General features: G+C 24.7%; 1 pseudogene; it reads left to right on the top strand.

Annotated features, from left to right (window-relative positions):
- Positions 1-13797: 13797 nt before the first annotated feature.
- On the top strand, positions 13798-20380 carry LOC139225408 (S-adenosyl-L-methionine-dependent tRNA 4-demethylwyosine synthase TYW1-like; annotated as a pseudogene).
- Positions 20381-20410: the final 30 nt, after the last annotated feature.

Genomic DNA, 20410 nt, shown 5'->3' with positions numbered 1-20410 from the left:
CTAAAATATGTAATCTCTATAACACGGATGTTTGGAGTGCCGACAGTACATTCAAAGTCGAATTAAAGTTAATATTACAAGTTTTATACCTTTCATAGTGGACTCAAATATTTGCTTTAATTTACATAATAATAAATAACAAGACTGAGGAAAACCACAATAAGGTTGTTGACATTCTATTGGAAAAAACCCAAGCTGTGCTTCCGAAAAATATTATTGTTGACTTGAAAGTTTCTTAATATAATGCTTTCTGAAAAGCATAAAAAACACTAGAATTTTTTTGTCTCTTTCATTTCAGTCAATGCATTTCGAGAAAGATCCAAAAAACTACTTTTTTTTAAACTATCTTGGATGTCTTGATTTTAGATGATTTGTTAAATGTTTATCATCATTAGCACTTGTGCTATTATAAAATGTGAAAACCGAGTTAAATAAGCTGTATGCCAATGCCAAAACTTTCGCAAATGCAAAATTACTTTTATTATTTGGATATTATAAAAAAATTTTTTTTATAAAATCCTCAAAATATGGAATAAAGTAGCTTCTTGAAAAAATTCTCACAATAGAGTTCTGAACAATGTTGATCTAACCTCAAATGAGATTTAATTGTTCAACAGACATTTTTATTATTGTTTTGACCGATTGCACTAATAAGTACTAAGAACATTAATTGAAAAATTAAAAGAAAACCAAAGTCTTGTAATGCAAGATATAAATTATATCATGCTTTTATATTTAGAATTAAGAAAAAGTTGGTTATTACGCTAATAAAATGGAAAGAATTCACCAAAAATTTGGAAACTATGAAAAATACTACAATCTGTTTTATTTAGATGCAATTGCTAAAGCATAAATTGGAAATTAAAGTGAATATTTTCAGAATAATTAATTTTTTGTTATTTTATAAATTTAGTTTTTTTCGGATGAATTATTTGTTTAATTTAGCAAGAACTTTCAAAAGTTAGGCTCACGTATTAATTAAAGTGCTTGATTGTGAATATTTTCAAAGTTTTATTGATTTTTCTTCACAAAATTATTGATTAATGTTTTTTCAGAGTTAATAGAAAAATTTAAATTACTTCTTACGAAAATTCGCCTATTGTACAAAATTAGATTTTTATTTATTTATTTTAAAATAATATAAAATAAACGTAGAAGTTTATTTCTAAAAAAACAAGTATCTAATGTTATATCTATAACACAAAGGCAATGTAAGCTACAATCGAAAGTGTCGGATATTCCTTTTTTTCAAATGTCTCACTTCATTTGTTCAATCTACTATCAAATTATTCAGCTAGTCTGCCTTTTTTCGATTAAACTAAGGGAAAGTAAATCTCAATAAGCACACACTTAACTAATTTGATTCTGGGTTTAGTTAATTTGAGAGTTCATTAACTCGTATATTTAAGATAATGACAAACTGTTTACCCATCGTAGAAATATCTAAAGAGCGTGAAAATAATACATTATTAACAGTATTTAAATTGTAAAGATGTGTTTTTAACAAGTACCTTCTTACCACAGCTAAAAAGGGGAATAGTCATGCTCAAATTATGGATTTATAAATTTTGTAACTAACAAAATTTCTTTAACTCATTATCATGTGAAAACCTGAAAAAATTGTCAGGTATACTTTTTTGTGTAAAACACAAAGACGAAACAACTTTTTACTTAAATAATCTATGTTTTACATAATTGAGAATATTTTTTGTTTCTGAATCAAATTTCGTAACAAAAGGTTGTGCACTTATGTAATTTTAATTTTAGTTATTTGGTTAGTGTAAGGAAATAGTCGGCATCAATGGAAAAATTACTGAATAATCTGCTTATCGATGTGTCAAGATGAGTTTTAATCACTTTCTAGTCTTACCTGAAATGCTATATAATTATTTAATTGAAACATTAATTCCTCGACTTTTTTAAAAGAAGCTCATAAAAGTACAATTATCAATCACTAACTTGTCTTAGTTCCTTATTAGCATTTGCTTCTGTTTGTCTATCGTTATTTCTTTTAACTCTATCATTACACTTAAGATTGAAAGAAGTTGTATTTATATAGGTCTAGTACACAATACTAGATAGTGTATATGTTCAAGTTTTAATGCTAAGTAATTCTTATGTAAATTTGGACAATAATCATACATGATATGTAACTTCATCAACCATATGTATTTTAATTGATACATTATTTGTTAGGCTTATAAAAATGCTCTTACTCGATTAATGATTAAACTATTGATGTGTATAAGGATTTTAGAGTCAGAATTAAACAGTAAGATGATAGTATCCAAATAAATAATATAAAATGTGTTTATTGAAATAACCAGTCACAGTCGAACTATTCAATTCATTGTCTATACGTCAAGAAAAAATCGCTCGCTGTAGCAAAATTAACAACATCGTATTCATAATCTTATCTATTATATTGAATTTGTATTATACCAAATTTAAATTTTTAAAATAACTTATTATATATATATAACGGCTTTTATTATTTTTTGTCTCCAAAAATTCTAGGACTTTAATTTTGTTTGATATCTGAAAAGTTGTTTAACAATAGCTTCACAAACTATAATCACAAGAATAATATACTTCATTTTAAGATTCATTTTTTAGGTTAATATAGCGTGTATCTTAATTTTTAAGCTAATTTTTATGTTGCTACAAGTTAAAAAAATTTTCTATATCGAGTTTATTTCTCATATCATGTCCAAAAATAAATTTTGTGCCATGGAATATTTATGAATGGAATACTAAACAAAATGTCCTTGTATATAATGTTTTGGTTAAATTATTAGAAAAAAATGAAATCCAACTTTTAAGACTAGTTTTTAAAGATCTATTTTTCCATTGGTGTATGCCATCGATGTTTTTAAAATAGGCCAATTTCTACCCGTAAACATTTTGAGTTTGACACCATAAAAATAGTTTTACATAAATTTAATCGCCCCTATAATAGCTCTTTACACTTTATAAATAGCCACGCAGCTTATTTTTAAATCAGATAATATAAAACTGGTGTAGCAGGCACATAATCTTTTACACTTAAGAATCAATACAGCTTTAGTTTCACATGACAAAGCAACTAAATCCACTTTTGTAAGACATTTGAAATTAAACAACACTTCTCGTTATGTTGAGCGTAGAAATTAGAATAATTTCTACAATGTAACGACAATACAATAATCGACAACACCTATCTATTTTATGTGTTCAGGGATTACGGGAACCATATGTATCTCGACAATTTTTATAATATTTAGATAATAATTTTCCCACCTTATAATTGACCAAAGTAGTTTGAAATGAATGATATCATAATCATCTGTGATTTGTCAAAGTTTTACAGGATGAGAGCTTAACGTATAAAACAAATATAAAAAGTTTCTTAGCCTAAAAGTAGTCAAGAATGAGTTTTCATTGAATTTATGATTGTAATACATATTACTTTTTAAAACACGATACAATCTCGTCCCAGTTTTGTATCTGTTGTGATTAAAAATACGATAATTTTATCAAAATAAATGAAACAGTCTTTACAAATTAATTCGCGCGACACTGTGTTTGAATAAAAGATGGATAACTTTCAAATTATTTTCACTCATAAGGTATTTTTAACGCATTTATACTTCATTTTCTTTACCAATTATGCATTATTCGGATTAAACTAAGAGAAATAGAGTATTTGGTTGCAGAAAATAGTTAAATTTTTTAATAACGTTGAATGAGGAGTTATGATTTTAGTAATTATGATATCATAAGCTTCATATAATTGACATAAATTATAGATTTTTAATATAAAAGATTAACGAGGATAAAGGGATTGGCGTGCCCTTTATCATATTAGCTACAACCATTTGGTTCTATTAACTCTTCATATATAGCTTGCTACTCCTTTAAAAAAGATCACATTACTTTATTAATACATGGACTACAATATTTAATAACGTATGCTCGTAATCTAACACGACGACATATCCATAAATGAATTTATATTTATTTAAGAGTTTAATAACAGTTGAAGGTGTACTAAAGGAACTTATGATGTATTCTAGATTTTTATATTAAATATATAAGATATATAATTTACAATGATTATATATCAAGTAAATGAGATCATAATCTTTTTAAGTTTATTGTATCATCTCCCAAATGCTATATTTGTATTTAAGGTTTCCACAACAGATATCCTCAGGTTTGTTTTATCATTTACTAAATTTAAATTTGTGACTAATCCTATATCGAAAATTACTATTTGCATAATAATATGAATTTTAAAATTAAGTGAAATTTTTTTATTATTAGTTATTATAAATTAGTATCATGCGATGGTACATAAAATTAATATTTAATTAAATAAAATCAATATTTAATTGAATAAAATTAATATTAAAATAAATTAAATCAATATTTAATTGAATAAAGTCAGTATTTAATTGAATTAAATCAATATTTAATTAAACTAAGCATTTAATTGAATAAAATCAATATTAAATTGAATAAAATCAATATTAAAGTGAATAAAATCAATATTTATTTATATAAGATCAATATTTAATTAATTAAGATAAGTATTTAATTGAATAAAGTCAATATTTAATTATATAAGGTCAATATTTAATTAATTAAGATAAGCATTTAATTGAATGAAATCAATATTTAATTAATTAAGATAAGTATTTAATTAAATAAGGTCAATATTTAATTAATTAAGATAAGCATTTAATTGAATAAAGTCAATATTACATTGAATAAAGTCAATATTTAATTATATAAGGTCAATATTTAATTGAATAAGGTCAATATTTAATTAATTAAGATAAGTATTTAATTAAATAAGGTCAATATTTAATTGAATAAGGTCAATATTTAATTAATTAAGATAAGTATTTAATTAAATAAGGTCAATATTTAATTAATTAAGATAAGCATTTAATTGAATGAAATCAATATTTAATTAATTAAGATAAGTATTTAATTAAATAAGGTCAATATTTAATTAATTAAGATAAGCATTTAATTGAATGAAATCAATATTTAATTAATTAAGATAAGTATTTAATTAAATAAGGTCAATATTTAATTAATTAAGATAAGTATTTAATTAAATAAGGTCAATATTTAATTAATTAAGATAAGCATTTAATTGAATGAAATCAATATTTAATTAATTAAGATAAGTATTTAATTAAATAAGGTCAATATTTAATTAATTAAGATAAGCATTTAATTGAATAAAGTCAATATTACATTGAATAAAGTCAATATTTAATTATATAAGGTCAATATTTAATTGAATAAAATCAATAGTTAATTAAATGAAGTCAATATTTAATTAATTAAGGTCAATATATAATTGAATAAGGTCAATATTTAATTATATAAGATCAATATATAATAAATTAAGATAAGCATTTAATTGAATAAAGTCAATATTTAATGAGATCAATATTTAATTAAATGAAATCTATATTATAATGATTAAAGTCAATATTTAAATTAATAAGTAACCAAATTTCTCTCGTTTACATAAATACAACGCTAACGTTTGACTGTGATTATCGAGATTTTGATATATTTCGTTAGAATTTTGCCTATTCTAATCTAAGTATATTATTTTCGAGAAACTATTGTATTTTGTCAGGAACTCATCAACCAGTGATATCGAAATAATTCATAGCAATGAAATATCAGGATTTTATTATTGAAATATGAATGTTCAATTTGAAAGAATTCGATTAATAAAGATCACATTAAAAAAAAATTTGCCGAAGGAAATCTATGAATTTACTTACATCTAAAATAAGGATGTTAAGCAATAATAATAAAAAATAACCACAAAATGTTCTTACATACTAAAGTATAAATTCAGCAGCATTATAATAATTTAGAGACTCTTACCTTAATTTAAAAAAAATAAATTTCTATTATAATTATAACATTACATTCTTAATTTTAAAAATGTATAATTTTTAGAATTCTAAAATTCTTATATTTAGTATACAATTAAAAGTATCAAAATATAATTATTTTATAAGACATAAATTTAACATTTTTTGAAGTATCAAATTTTTGAAATCTATTGAAATTCCGTATGAAAAAGTTGAAGCAATGTAATTATATCTTTATGGAGTTCTCAATTATTTTAAAATATAGAACCACCTATTTAACCATAATTTTGAAATCATTGTCCGAATGAGGAGTTTAAAGCATAAAAAATTTTTATATTTGTAAATAGAATTTACAAATAATATTATTCATTTAAGAATATAGGTGCTATATTCTAACATTTATGAAATCATCTCATTAAGCTATAACTTTATTTTCACTATTTATTTTTGAATGGCAAAATTATTCAATCAATGCTTATATCATTGGTCTAGATTATGATTTTCAGCAATATTATAATTTAATTGATATATCATTGGCATTCATAACTTATACAGAAAGTATCTACACCATTTTTAGATTATGTTTAAGATATTGTAATCAATGCCTCAAGTTCTGGGAAATCATAAGTCTCCTAATTTTCTCATTAGTATATAAATTTTTTCCACATTTAAAAAAAACGTGCCTGCACTCGCAAAAAGCCAGAAAAAATTGTATAAATAGTTTAAACTAAATTGTGGATAATTTAAAAAATGAGCTGAGTTAGAGTCTGTATCTTATACAAAAATATAATCTATTATAAAGTATTTATTTTTATTTGCTAAATTTTCAATATTTACTATTAAATAGTCCTCAACTAATTTCTATTCTTTTAGTGTGGAATCCAATGCCATAAAAAATTGATATTAATGGTAGTATGTATCATGAAAAATGCAAGACCCCTAAAACGATTGTAGGCTCCTCATTTATCCGCCCAGATAAATTATTTTTCGCATTGTAAAGAATAATGTTTTTAACGTTGGATAAAGAATAATGTTTTTAACGTTGGAACTTGACCTATTCTTTTTCAATTAAAAAAATAAAACGTTTTAATCGCTTAACTACAAACAACCCTATATTGTTTATTTTTTAGTAGTCAACCAATTTTTAATTTTATTTTTGTTACAACGGTTCCACCAATTTAGGTGACGACGTTTCTTCTGCCAATTTTTTTATCTTTTTTGATTTCTAAAGTAATAACACTTATGTAAATTACATATTGTTTAGTGCATAAAATTTCATTATGATTTCAAATTTTTAATTAAGTAATCATACTAAATTAAATTTTTATATGAAGAATGGAAATACTTAACATAGTGGTGGTTCCAAATATTGAAAAAGTTCAATAGATTAGTTCTTTTAAAAAATCAGGACATCGAAAAAAATTAATATTGCGAACTTTTGTTCTATATTCTATGCATCCGAATTCAGCATGTGCACTCTTTTATGTAGTAATTAGCCTCGTATCTATCCTGCGAAATTTTAATACTATAAATCGTGTGTAATTTAAAATATTTAAAATCAGTCATATTTATGAAATCTATGTTTTCTAAATCAAAATATCTGGGATAAGCTTCCATTTACGTTACGTCACGACGCCGCGAGTGACTTGAGTATTTATAAAATTTAGCCAGAAATTTTAATATTCACATCGTCTGAATAAAAATTATAATTTAAGGCGTTGTAATAGTTTGCTAAAATAAAATTCTAAACAAACATGAGGGTTCTAGAATAACCACATGTATTAAGTTAGTAATAATTTATAATACTTTTTCTACTCGGAAAAATCAATTAATATTCAGAATGCCCCATTAAATCACTATTATGGAAGATTTTATGTAAATAGTTTTAGTTAGAAATTTATAAAAGTATATATTTGTCTTCAATATTACCTCTTCCATACAACTAGTATTTACTGCCAAAATTTTTATGGCAATATTACATTACATTAGATAACTTAATATATATACTATGTCACTTATGTGAAATGATTTACGTAATGCTAAAACATTGATATGATTAAATATTTCCTCAATAAAAATATTATTTAACATATGAAAAAGAAATCTCGAATTTTTTTAAGATAATTGTAAATGACACAAATAAAATTAGTTAAATTAATTTTTTACTGTAGTATATCTGATTGGAAAAAAGATTTTTATCACATTACTGATAAACTATTTTAGAAAAAATTTATATTCAATGTTTATTTAAAGATCTAAAGATCTTTTCTATTTGGAAAAAATTATTTATGAATTTTTTTAATATTATGATTTATTATAAGTTACAGACTAAATATTTTTTTATAAACTCTTTGATTAAACACCAATAATTGATTATTGTAAGATATTGATAGAAAAAAATTATAAATAATAAGAAACAAAGTGTTATAGTAAATGAATTAGTACTGATGTATTTATTCTTTATTATATATACATACACTAGAAAATTCACTATACACAGACTGGATGTATCAGAGCGGATACGTTCCATAATATTTTTATTATTAGGATGTCGCGTGAAGCCGAAAAATTGCGTTGAATTATTGTCATGCGTAAAATTCACCCCTTATTTTGATTATAACTATCTTTTGTAACATATTTGCGTCATATATATGAAATAATATATGAAATAGATATATTTTTATATTATTTTAGACAAAAAATCATCTTGTAAAATATATCCAAGTAATTTTTTTTTAATTAGTATTATATAAAAAAACTAGATGCATATCTTTTGCTAAGATTTGCATTTTTACAAACATAAGTTGTGTTTGCATCATTATGATATAATTTATCATAAAATTATTTTTTGATTTTTTTGAATCAAAAATCAATATCTCTTCGCATATGTATACGACATATGCAGGTCACAATTTGCTTCCTAAGTTCGTGTCAAGTATCCGAAACAGAAAAGGGAACAAGATTTATATTTGATATTGCACATCACGTGATATTGTATATTATCGGGTTATTAGATGGAATCTTTATTAAACTGGATATTAGTTTCTGGGAATTTATTTTTTCTTTCAACAATAATTTATTCACTAAAAAATATCAATTTATCTAAAGTAATCTATCTAACAAAAATAAAATCTAAAATAAGATAAATATAATCCAATCATTTAGAGAAAAAAATATAAAATTTATTATTCAACAGAAAAAGGAACATGTAGAGTATCATATTAAAATTATAATTTTCACTAATAAGCGTTTAGAAATTAGCCCAAAATTTAAAAAAATTGATTAAATCTAACGGTGCAGATGTAACAATATATAACATTAGAAATATACACCCAGAAGAATTAATATTAATAAATCACAATAAAGTAAAATATTAGTTAGCAATTTGATTATAAGCACAAAAAAGAGTTTATTGTTATATGCTTTTATTTTTTATATTGTAGAAATATGAGGAAATTTTAGAATTATCGTTGTTTATTATTCCTACATATCTTAATGGAAATCCGTGCAATAATTCTATTCAATTTTTTAAAGATTTGGACGATATGGTCCATGATTTTAGAGTAGATAATTCTTACTTTAAAAATTTAAAATACGGGATATTTGGGGTCGGAGATGTCACTTTTACGTGTGATTTTAATAAAGTCTTTTATATTTTTTTTATAATTTACAATGACATGTGATATATGACATATGATAGGTAGCTATGATGTTGGACAATTATCTATATGACATATGATAGGTAGCTATGATGTTGGACAATTATCTACATATGCTTGGAGGAATTCGTTGTTTTGAAACGGTAACTGGAAATGTTGCTGATATAAACCGTAACATTTCATATTTCTACATTTAGTAATAGATTAATAGATTTCAATATTCAATTTGATGAATGGTGTAACGAAATACTTTTTAAATGCAATATGTTAAATCAGAATGACATGGAATTATTAAATGATAGTGATAATGAAGATCACACTGAATTGTTAGAAAATATTAATGACTTAGAAGATATAGTACCCATGTCATCACATGGAAAAGAATTTTTATACAAAACTAATGAATCGGATGAACTTATTAGTAAAAGTAGTAGACTTCAATCTAGCGATGGTGATTCTGTTGGTACAAAACCAGAAATGTTAAGTCCTGTACTACGATCTACACTAACAAAAACAAGGTATTTACGTTATCAACGTAAGAAATTAATAATTATATACAGTATAATTATTAATTTTTAATTATTGGGTCGCATTTTTGTTTGAATATATAAAAATCTATAACGTCTAGTTACCTACTACCAATAAGATAGTTATAGGATTGCTAGCTATTTTAAATAGTCAATACTCAAATTATCTTTTATGTTTTTCTGTTCATGTGTATGTAATGTGCTGGCATGCCATGGTATATTGTTTTGTTAAAATAATTTATTTGCATCTTAATATGTAAAAGAAACTTAAGGAAATGACATCAAGTTGATTTTGATTTATCTCAAGAATAAATTATTAAAGTGATGTCAATATATGCCATAGTAATTTTACGATAGTGATAAAAATGACATATTTGTACACTACACTAGTTCTTAAGGACGATGGTATAAATGACTAATTTTCACCCTATGTTAAAGATCGACTACTTTAGTAGTGCTTATATTCCTACCCGAAAATACTGGATATATTTTTAATATTTTTATCTATAACTTAATACCCAACGTTCGAAACTCTTCTTTTATATCATGAGAATACACTCTTATAATTTTAAATTATAAGCAGATTCACAATACCCCCTCTTCTTCTTATTGGGCTCACAATGTCCGTAATTTTTTTTCGTTCATAATTTATATATTATATTCCATTAGGGCTAATAAACATCGGCTACATGTACCTAATTCTATTAAGCAACCATTCTAATTTGCGTTAAATATCTAGAGCATTACTTATTAGTTGCTTTTTTAATTTGAAAGTATTACTTGTGTTCATTATTAAATTCAAGATTCTTGTAACTATCTACAGTTAAATTAACTTATTATAATTATTTTCTTATTATATAAATGAGATGTTTTCTGATTATGTAGATGAGAAGTCGTCTACGGCTAGCCTAATGACAATAATACTTTCATTCTAGTACAAGAAAACCTTTAAGTAAGATTACTTCAAAGAGATACATAATTTACATACGAGTAGTATTAACATTTTTAAATGTATCAGAAGCCATGAAATTTAACAGACAGATAGCCCCCATCATAAACATTATTAGTATCATATTAGAAAATTATAAAACATGTAGGTACATTGACCGACCAAACAAAATTGTTTCTTGGGCTACATTCGTAGCTTAATTTTAGGTGTCAAATTATGGTGTTTGAAATTACTATTATTTTAAAAAAAATTTTGTTGTCATACTTAAGCTTTGTTTTTTATATTTTTGTATCTACGTAAGCTATAATGTGACTCCAAATTCAGCGTTGCCAATATATGATCCCCTTTATGTCTTGTAATAGTATTATCATGATTTTGAGTCATAAATATTTTCTTAATCTAGTAATTTTTATATTAATTTCTAATAACTTTGACATTATAATCATAGAGGATTAATTTTTTTTTATTTACGACGTCAAACTTCTTGCGCAGCTTATTGGACTGTGAAGTTAAAATTGGCCAGACTTGTCTCATGAAACGCTGCAGGCACTGAAGCGGAGTTTTGTATTATAATTCACCCACACACGAGCTCCGACTTACTATTCTTTATTATTCTGCGGTAGTATGGAAATTTATCCCACTAAAAATAAACATCCTCATTTTGAGTGACCACCACTCCGATCCATCTAATGGATGTTTTTAATATATGGAAATCACCTTAATGGATGCAGAAATTTACTGCTAGTGCATCAAATCAACACTCGATTATATCCTCCCACTATCCGCATGTACTATAATTTTTAATAGAAGCACGTAATTATTATAGTGTTCCTACTAAGTGTGGATCAAGGGATACAATGGACCGGAAACAGTGGGCGGCACTAGAACTCGAGCCGCTGACTACGAGGTCAGCGAACTAACTTATCTGTCCGCATATAAGAGGATTAATGCCGGGAAAATTTCTGTTCTGATTCAACTATGTTTATTTCAACACATGTTATATAGACATAGTTGGGTTGAATTTATAATTCGCTTTTTTTGGTTGTTTAGCTCTCGAGTTTCATACATTATCAATCTATGATATAAAATACTAGGCATATTTTTTGGTATTGAATTTCTGTCTATTATCACTCTAAAGTAATTTTAAATTTTGTGATATGGACTATTAATTGTATCATTTGCTATTGTTATATAATGTCTAAAAAATATTATATTATTTAAAATGTTAAAATTAGTTATAAAATGTATTTCACCAATATCTTTAGTTTCAAACAGTTTGTACGAACATTTTTACTTTTCATAACAGCTGCATGATTGTGTAATTCTGTTATTTCAGCCCAAATATGTCAATATTTGTTATTGATCGTCATTTATTTATAATCATCACTCATTTAAAATCATCAATTGACGATAGTATATTTTTAATTAGTAAATATGCTCTGCTTCTTGTCAGTTAACTCGATTGTTGTATTATGTTAATTCCAATGTAGGTTTTATTTAAAAGTTATCTAAATCACAAATGTAAAACTCTTATGAATATCATCAATAATAAGACTTATATACCATTTTCAATAAAAAAATCATTGAAAATTTGTTAAAAAACTACCCGAAATAATAAATTTAAATATATTTCCTTTTTTGTGCTGAATATTAATTTCCAATAAGAAGTATATTATAAAAAGCGTTCTTAGCGTTTATAAATTTTATATTAGCTATGATTTTTATCTATAGATATACGCTCATATGTTTTTTCTTTCTTTATTTCCGATAGCCTGTAATATTACTGTTATAATAAATATGATTATTTTTGACTTTTGCAAACCCAATGAGGAATACTATAAAAATAAAATTTACATATTTTAGTAAAAAAAATACATAAACATAAATCATATAGATCTAGATTATGGCAAAATACTTTTTTAAAAGGAATAAAAATTGATAATAGATTTGAGATCATTATTCGTATAATTTTGACTTAAAAATGTAATTTTTCCTGCTATTTTGTGTAATACAGATTATTTATCTACTAATAAAAGCTCATATATTTAATGTCATATTAAAAATTAATGTCATATAAATAATTAATGTCATAATCAAAAATTAATGTCATATTAAAAATTAATGTCATATAAATAATTATTGTCATATTAAAAATTAATGTCATATAAATAATTATTGTCATATTAAAAATTAATGTCATAAATAATTATTGTCATATCAAAAATTAATGTCATATAAATAATTATTGTCATATTAAAAATTAATGTCATAAATAATTATTGTCATATCAAAAATTAATGTCATATTAAAATTAATGTCATATAAATAATTATTGTCATATTAAAATTAATGTCATAAATAATTATTGTCATAGTTAAAAATTAATGTAATAAATAATTATTGTCATATCAAAAATTAATGTCATATTAAAAATTAATGTCATATAAATAATCATTGTCATATCAAAAATTAATCACAGTTAGTGTGATTTTGTGGATGGTGGAACTGAGAAAGAATGATTTTTAAGGAAAGTAATGAAGATGATTTATAATTCCTAGGGTCTATATTTTTAATACTTTCATTAAAAACTATATTTTAAGATTCTCAAATCATATTTTGTGATTCATCCTATTAAAGAAAAATTTTTATTAGCTTGAACTACTATACAGAGAAATCGTAAAATTTATTTTGTTTAAAATATTATTAATAAAAGTAGAATTATATATTAGTAATCTTATGTCAAACAATTTATATTACTACTAATCTCGGTCATGTATGGTACTTGAGAAAAACTTATATTCTCTAATGTTGAGATTGATCATTTTTCTGTTGTATGAGCATTTTATGTGGGAACTTAAAGTTCATTGCATATTAATTGTTAATGATCTTGATATTATTCGAGAAAAAATATTTTAAAAATTATAGATTTATTTTTAAAATAGACTATATGCAGTTACATTGTTTATTTACATGATATGTTAATAGTTTATGAAAAATAATTTTTTTAGGATACAAATTGATAGAAACACATTCTGGCGTTAAACTGTGTCGTTGGACAAAAGTAAATTACCATATATTTATGTTAATTTACTCTATTTATTATAATTGGAAATAAATATTTTAGTCAATGTTAAGGGGAAGAGGTGGATGTTACAAACACACGTTTTATGGAATTGAAAGTCACCGATGCATGGAGTCTACTCCAAGTTTAGCTTGTGCTAATAAGTGTGTGTTTTGTTGGAGGTATGAGGATTTTCCCAGAATTGTGTGCTATTGATTTTTACTTACATGAGTATCGTTAGACATAGTTCAAATCCCGTTGGCACTGAATGGAAATGGAAAGTTGATGATGCAGAAACTATTATCAAGGGAATGATTCAAGGTCATTTAAATATGATAAAAGTCTATAAAGGCGCTCAAGGTGTTATAATGAAAACGTTTTGGTGAGGCTCAAAAGGTGAAACATTGTGCTCTTTCGTTAGTCGGTATGTAATTTTGTACTATCCGAAATAAAACATGTGTGTATGTAGCATATAAGTGATATGATAGTGTATCTATTATTCTTGTAATGATCAATTAAATAAAGACATTTGCTCGGTTATTTTAACAAAAGAACCTAATTTTTAAACGTATTACATGCTTTTATATAGGAATTAAAAATTTTTTACATTTTGTATAATTTAATAGATAAGTTGCAGTATCAAAACACCCCTACCCACATAATATTTAATTATTATCTAAAATAACTTTTAATTAACGAAATTAATTCTTTGCTATGCTTTTCTTATGGGGATATAGTTATAGAGTAATATGAGTTTGTAACTACATCACATATAATGTAATTTAATTTTAGGCCAAGTATAATATTTTATATTTTATAATATATTTAATATATTATACGTGGAATCCATGTTTCAACAAAAAAATGTCTAATTATATTTTTGTGTTGCGTAATAAATCTTATTTTTTGTGTTTTAAACAATGACTGCAATGAATTCTTTTATACGGCAGTAAAGCACAATCTAATGCTTTCATCAAGTGCACTATAGATCTCTTTTTGTCAGGCTTGCGACCGAGATATCACCGTTAACGTACAAATTTGGGAATTTTTTTTGTCTTAAAATAATATTTTATAGCATTTTCGGATTCTTTTGTTAAATGGAGGTTGAATTATTTATAAAAGTAGCTTAATTAATTATTAATAAATTATCTCATATATATATATACATTTCTAATTGGAATGAAATATAATAATGTGACGTTAAATACAAGCTAGGTTTTTTTTACTAATAGGAAAAATAAAATCTTATTAAGAATGTATAAAGCTTCACTATTCAATATGCTTGATTATTTAATTTTCTTTAATTCACGTAAAATATTTTTTTATATATTCCATACATATTTTACTTGTATAGTCAAAACAATTCTGCATGCTAATATTCTTTTGCTTACGCAGAAAAAAACCTAATTAGAAGCGAGATTTCTCTTAATTATAGTTAAACATATATAAGGTATATTTTATAATGAATTATTTAAGTTTTTTTTTGGCTCGAATATAGACCCATCTCACCTGACTGTAGAGTCAGAGTTTGTCAAATTTTCTCTATAAAATTAACAATGCATTGTTACGTGATAACACTATTTTTAGTTTTGTGCATTCGCCATGCCATATATTGGCCTGGTATTCGGTCATAGTGCCCAAATAAAGCGGAAAAATATACTTGTTAAGTGGTGGCTACCACATATACACCATAAATTGTGATATTTGCTTTATAGTAATTAAATAACCGACCAGATATTCCGCTTTTGTCCTCTGATTCTTCGGCACACTATTGTACTATTGTACTATTGTACACTTGCGTTGGCTTTCCTGCCACTTTTAAGTTGATCCGTTTTTTACGTAATTTACAATCACAGCTCTCAAATATTTAGCATTTAGATATACATCACGATTCTGGCAATTATACCAGTGTAACTTACTAGAGCAGTTGCGTTTTGAGGAGACGATACAGCTATCCTATATTTCCATATATATTGAAATATAAAGTCGTTTTTATTCATAGCAAATAGTACATATTTAGAAGATCTAATTAATTCAATTTACTCAGTTCACGATTTGTATCATTTTAACGTTACCTCCAACTCATAGTTATTGCATGAATTTTCATACCAGGTCATAAATTATCTATTTTAATTTCAAATTGTGTACGATTTTCGAATGAAAATGTAGAATATCTGTAGATTTAGCGAATGAGAATATAACATTCAAAATTATTCGTCTTTTGATGACGAGTAATTTTTAAGGCATCTTGATTTCATGACTTAAATTTTATCGAAAGGCTTTTAGAAAATCATAATTTTTGGATCACCCACTCATTTTATCTCATATTAGATTAGTATCTCTTTGAATTTTTAAAAAAAATGCCTGATGCGTCGTAAGAATGCAGACCTCTTAATACAGCTAAATTGAAACTTATTTATTAATTATTAAAATAACTTACATTCAGAGAATTTTTTCGTAGTTTGTAGACTGAGAAATGTCAAATTATTCGTGCCCCTTTTAACAATGTAATTTACTTCCATCGATAATGATAAGAAAATAGATTCCTTTAGTTAAATCAATTTTTAAAAGTTGGTTCATTTTATATTGGATAGCTCCAACTCGTCAAATTCCACCAAAATTATAGCATACTAGATCGTTTTAATTTAATTAAACTGCTTTTAATTATATTTGTTCACATTTAATATATTCAATAGACTATTTAGTATATATATTAGCTCATTTTATAACGTATCCTAATAAATTTTTTACATGTGATAGTTTTTAAACTCTAGTGAGTATTATTTTAAAAATTTACCAGCTTTTTGAACTTATCTTTGCTAATGGCTAAACTATGATGGATTATCATATCTTTATGGTTGTGGTTTTTTATAAGCATTAGTATGAAATATATTATATATTATTTTTATTTCACACAAGTGGAGGTTAAAAATTTATGCATTAAAATTGTCTTTGATCCATAATACTTCTGTACGTTGATGTATTATGAGAACTGCAATCTTTTATATTTATTTGGAGGTTTTTTCAGGAGTGCTAATTATCAAAGATCTACAACTTCATTGATTTGTTTGGTATGCAATTTACACAATTTCTTTAGGTTCCAAATATTATAAAATTACGTATAAAATTTTGTTTGAAATAATTTACAATATAAATATTTTAATATAAGTTGATGAATTATAAACTATTTTGTCCTTAAATGCTGGTAGAATTTGCAAAATATACGAAATTATAGGTAGAACTAGATTACTCTAGCATAAATGTATATAATTTTATAATATTTTTTTACAATAAAATAAATATTAGTTTTTTTAAATGATTGATTGAACACTGAAAATTCTAACTTATTACAATAATGCTAGATTTGTAAGATAGAAAAATATAATTTGAATTATTATAACCCCAAAAGTTTATAAAATTAAGTAAATATATATTTTTAATTTACAGATCCAAGTATTTCACCATGCTTTTGCTTGTTACTACGGAAAGTGCATTTAACTTTAAGTATAAAAAAGCGAATTATTTTAAAATTACGCCGACATAACATATTCCATATAATTATTGTTCTACAAACAATAAATTAGCGCACAGCAATAGCGTTTAAGATAAAACACCTGAATTCTATGGACCTCTTTATTTTCAAAAATATTTTATATCTTCACTACTTTTGGAAGCATGGAACTTCAGAATATTGTATTTCATAAATTATATCATTAGTCTCTTGTGCAAGATATTTCATGAAATCGCAATATTTAACCAAATATAAATGATTATATCAACAGGATTCTTCACATTCAAGTAACACTCTGTATACATTATTCGTTAACTCATCAACACTATTGGTCAAAACTATTAATACTACCCATTTTATTATAAATTTTTTTATTTTGGTTTAAATAATCTAAATTCGATATTATTAATAAGAATAGAGATATGTCTAATGTTTTGGTGTTCTTTATACTCTTCATTATTGTTAAATTGAAAAATATGTATAATTTAATAATTATGCACTATTCTAAAATTACATTATCTTTTTTAGTTACAAGGTAAAACCCCTGACGCAGCTTATTGGGATGTGAAGTCCAAGTTTGTCAGACTTGCTTCAATATACGCTGTGGGCACTGCAGCAGAGTTTTTATTATCATAATTCCCCCACACGAGTATTACACACCATCCCCCGACTTATTATTCTTTATTATTCTGCGATAGTGTGAGATTTTAAACCCACTAAAAATAAACATACTCGTTTATGGGGCGACTACACCCCCTTATCCATCTTATTGGATGTTTTTAATATACGGAAATCACCTCAACGGGTTCAGGAATTTTACCCCTAGTGCATCATATCATCACTCTATTTCACTCTCTACTACCTACAGCATGTACTATAATTTTTATACAAATATGCAATTATTATAGTGTTCCTACAAAGTGCGGATCTAGTGGATACAATGGTGACCACAAAAAGTGAGGGGCAGCACTAGAACTCTAAACCAGTGTCCTTGATGTCAGCGAGCTAAGCTATTTGTCCTCTAAGATTGCATATGCTCAGTTAAGCCGGAAAGTTTATTGTTAATTTATAATATATGAATCACCTTAAAATGTCAAAAGTGTTACAATGCGTGATCTAATTTCTTGTTTTTAAAGTGGCTCATTATATTCCTTGTTTATCAAGACAGCTTAAATTTAAACCTAATAATACTCTTTGATTCTGAAATATAACTTCTTAAAATATAAAATTGTTTTTAAATATTTAAAGCATTTTTTAGTATAGTTATAATCAAGGTGTATCCCTCGTGTTTTTTATGCTTCTCTTTCCCCATTAAATGTCTCATAATTCAATTAAAGCATAGCAACATAATATATCTCATACGCATATTTAGTAAAATCATTTAATATTTGTTATAAATTAAGTCTCTCAAAGTCTACTATCCTCACTCTCTTATTCTAAGTACTTTTATGTATGCTATTTCGATAGATTATCTAGATAAATATAGTTCTTAGATTAAGATTAGATTCTATGACAAGAGTATGATAAAGGACGTACGTAATAATACAACTTCTATCAAGAAGAGACAATGACTGACTAGTATAAGACGACTGGCTTATCTAATGATATAGTTATTACTATAATATATTTTAATTCTATAAGCATAAAATAAGCATAGAATTTCTAGAAAAATTTTGGTTGAGTAATGCATGATAATAAAACAAATTAAAGTGGAGCCCACTTTTTTTATGTACTACTACTAAAAATATGACAGTATATATGGCAGCTAGATTAGTTATCGTGATTAAAACGGCCCAATATTTTGAATCTTGCTACCTCTTGCGCCAATTTATTCTTGACAGAAACATTTTATACAGATCTTTCAACGTAACGAAAAAATGCAAAATAGCTAAAAGAAGTAAAATCATAGGCTCTTGAAATAACTTTAAATGTATTATGCCGATTAATTATATTAGCTATTCTTGGAAATTATAAAATAAACTTTTTACATTCATGAAATATTGAAATTAGACAAATACTGAACGTTTTTGTATTTTAAGTAAAGAAATTTTTTTTGTGTTAAAGTAAAAAAATCTATTTGTGTATTAAGATTTTTTTATCGTTTAGATTTTTTCTCGAGCTTAACATATTAAATAGGGCTTCTACAGGAATTAATTTTCGAGCTGTTGATACATATTTAAGTGTTAAAATAAATATTATATAGCATGCTATTTCTCTAAAATAAAGCTAGTAAATATATACATGCTTAAACTACCATATTAATAAATTATTTTTATACATAAACTTGTGAATATAGGTGAACCCAATAATGTATCCCCAAATTAATGACCTGATAGATTTATTACACGAAAAAAGAAATTTTCTACATTCCTGGTAACCAATGCTCAATTTCCAGATGCAATCAGGTTATTTTCTTATAATTGTAACAATTTTTTTACATTCAATCCATATTTGTATATACAGTATAATTTTTAATAATATAGAAATTTAGTACCAGTAACTCAAAATGTATGTGAGTATTGATGCAAGTAATAGAGAAAATCTAAAAGCAATTGATAGACCATTATTTTCTGACTTTTGGGAACGTTTCATTAGTAGCTTGGAATATTTACGAAAAAAAAGTAATCACTAATGTTAAGCATTTAATATATGTTGTATACACTAAATATAGCAACAACGTACAGTGTATCGTTTGACATTGATTAAAGACTACAACATGGATGATGTTGGAGAATATGCCAAATTTAATTGAAATAGGTCATCCTAGCTTTGTGAAATTAAAGTATAAGATATGCATCATTTTAATGTAATT

This window comes from Pempheris klunzingeri, unplaced genomic scaffold (genome assembly GCF_042242105.1).
Source record: "Pempheris klunzingeri isolate RE-2024b unplaced genomic scaffold, fPemKlu1.hap1 Scaffold_184, whole genome shotgun sequence".
Taxonomy (NCBI): domain Eukaryota; kingdom Metazoa; phylum Chordata; class Actinopteri; order Acropomatiformes; family Pempheridae; genus Pempheris; species Pempheris klunzingeri.
This window is presented reverse-complemented; position numbering and strand designations above follow the sequence as displayed.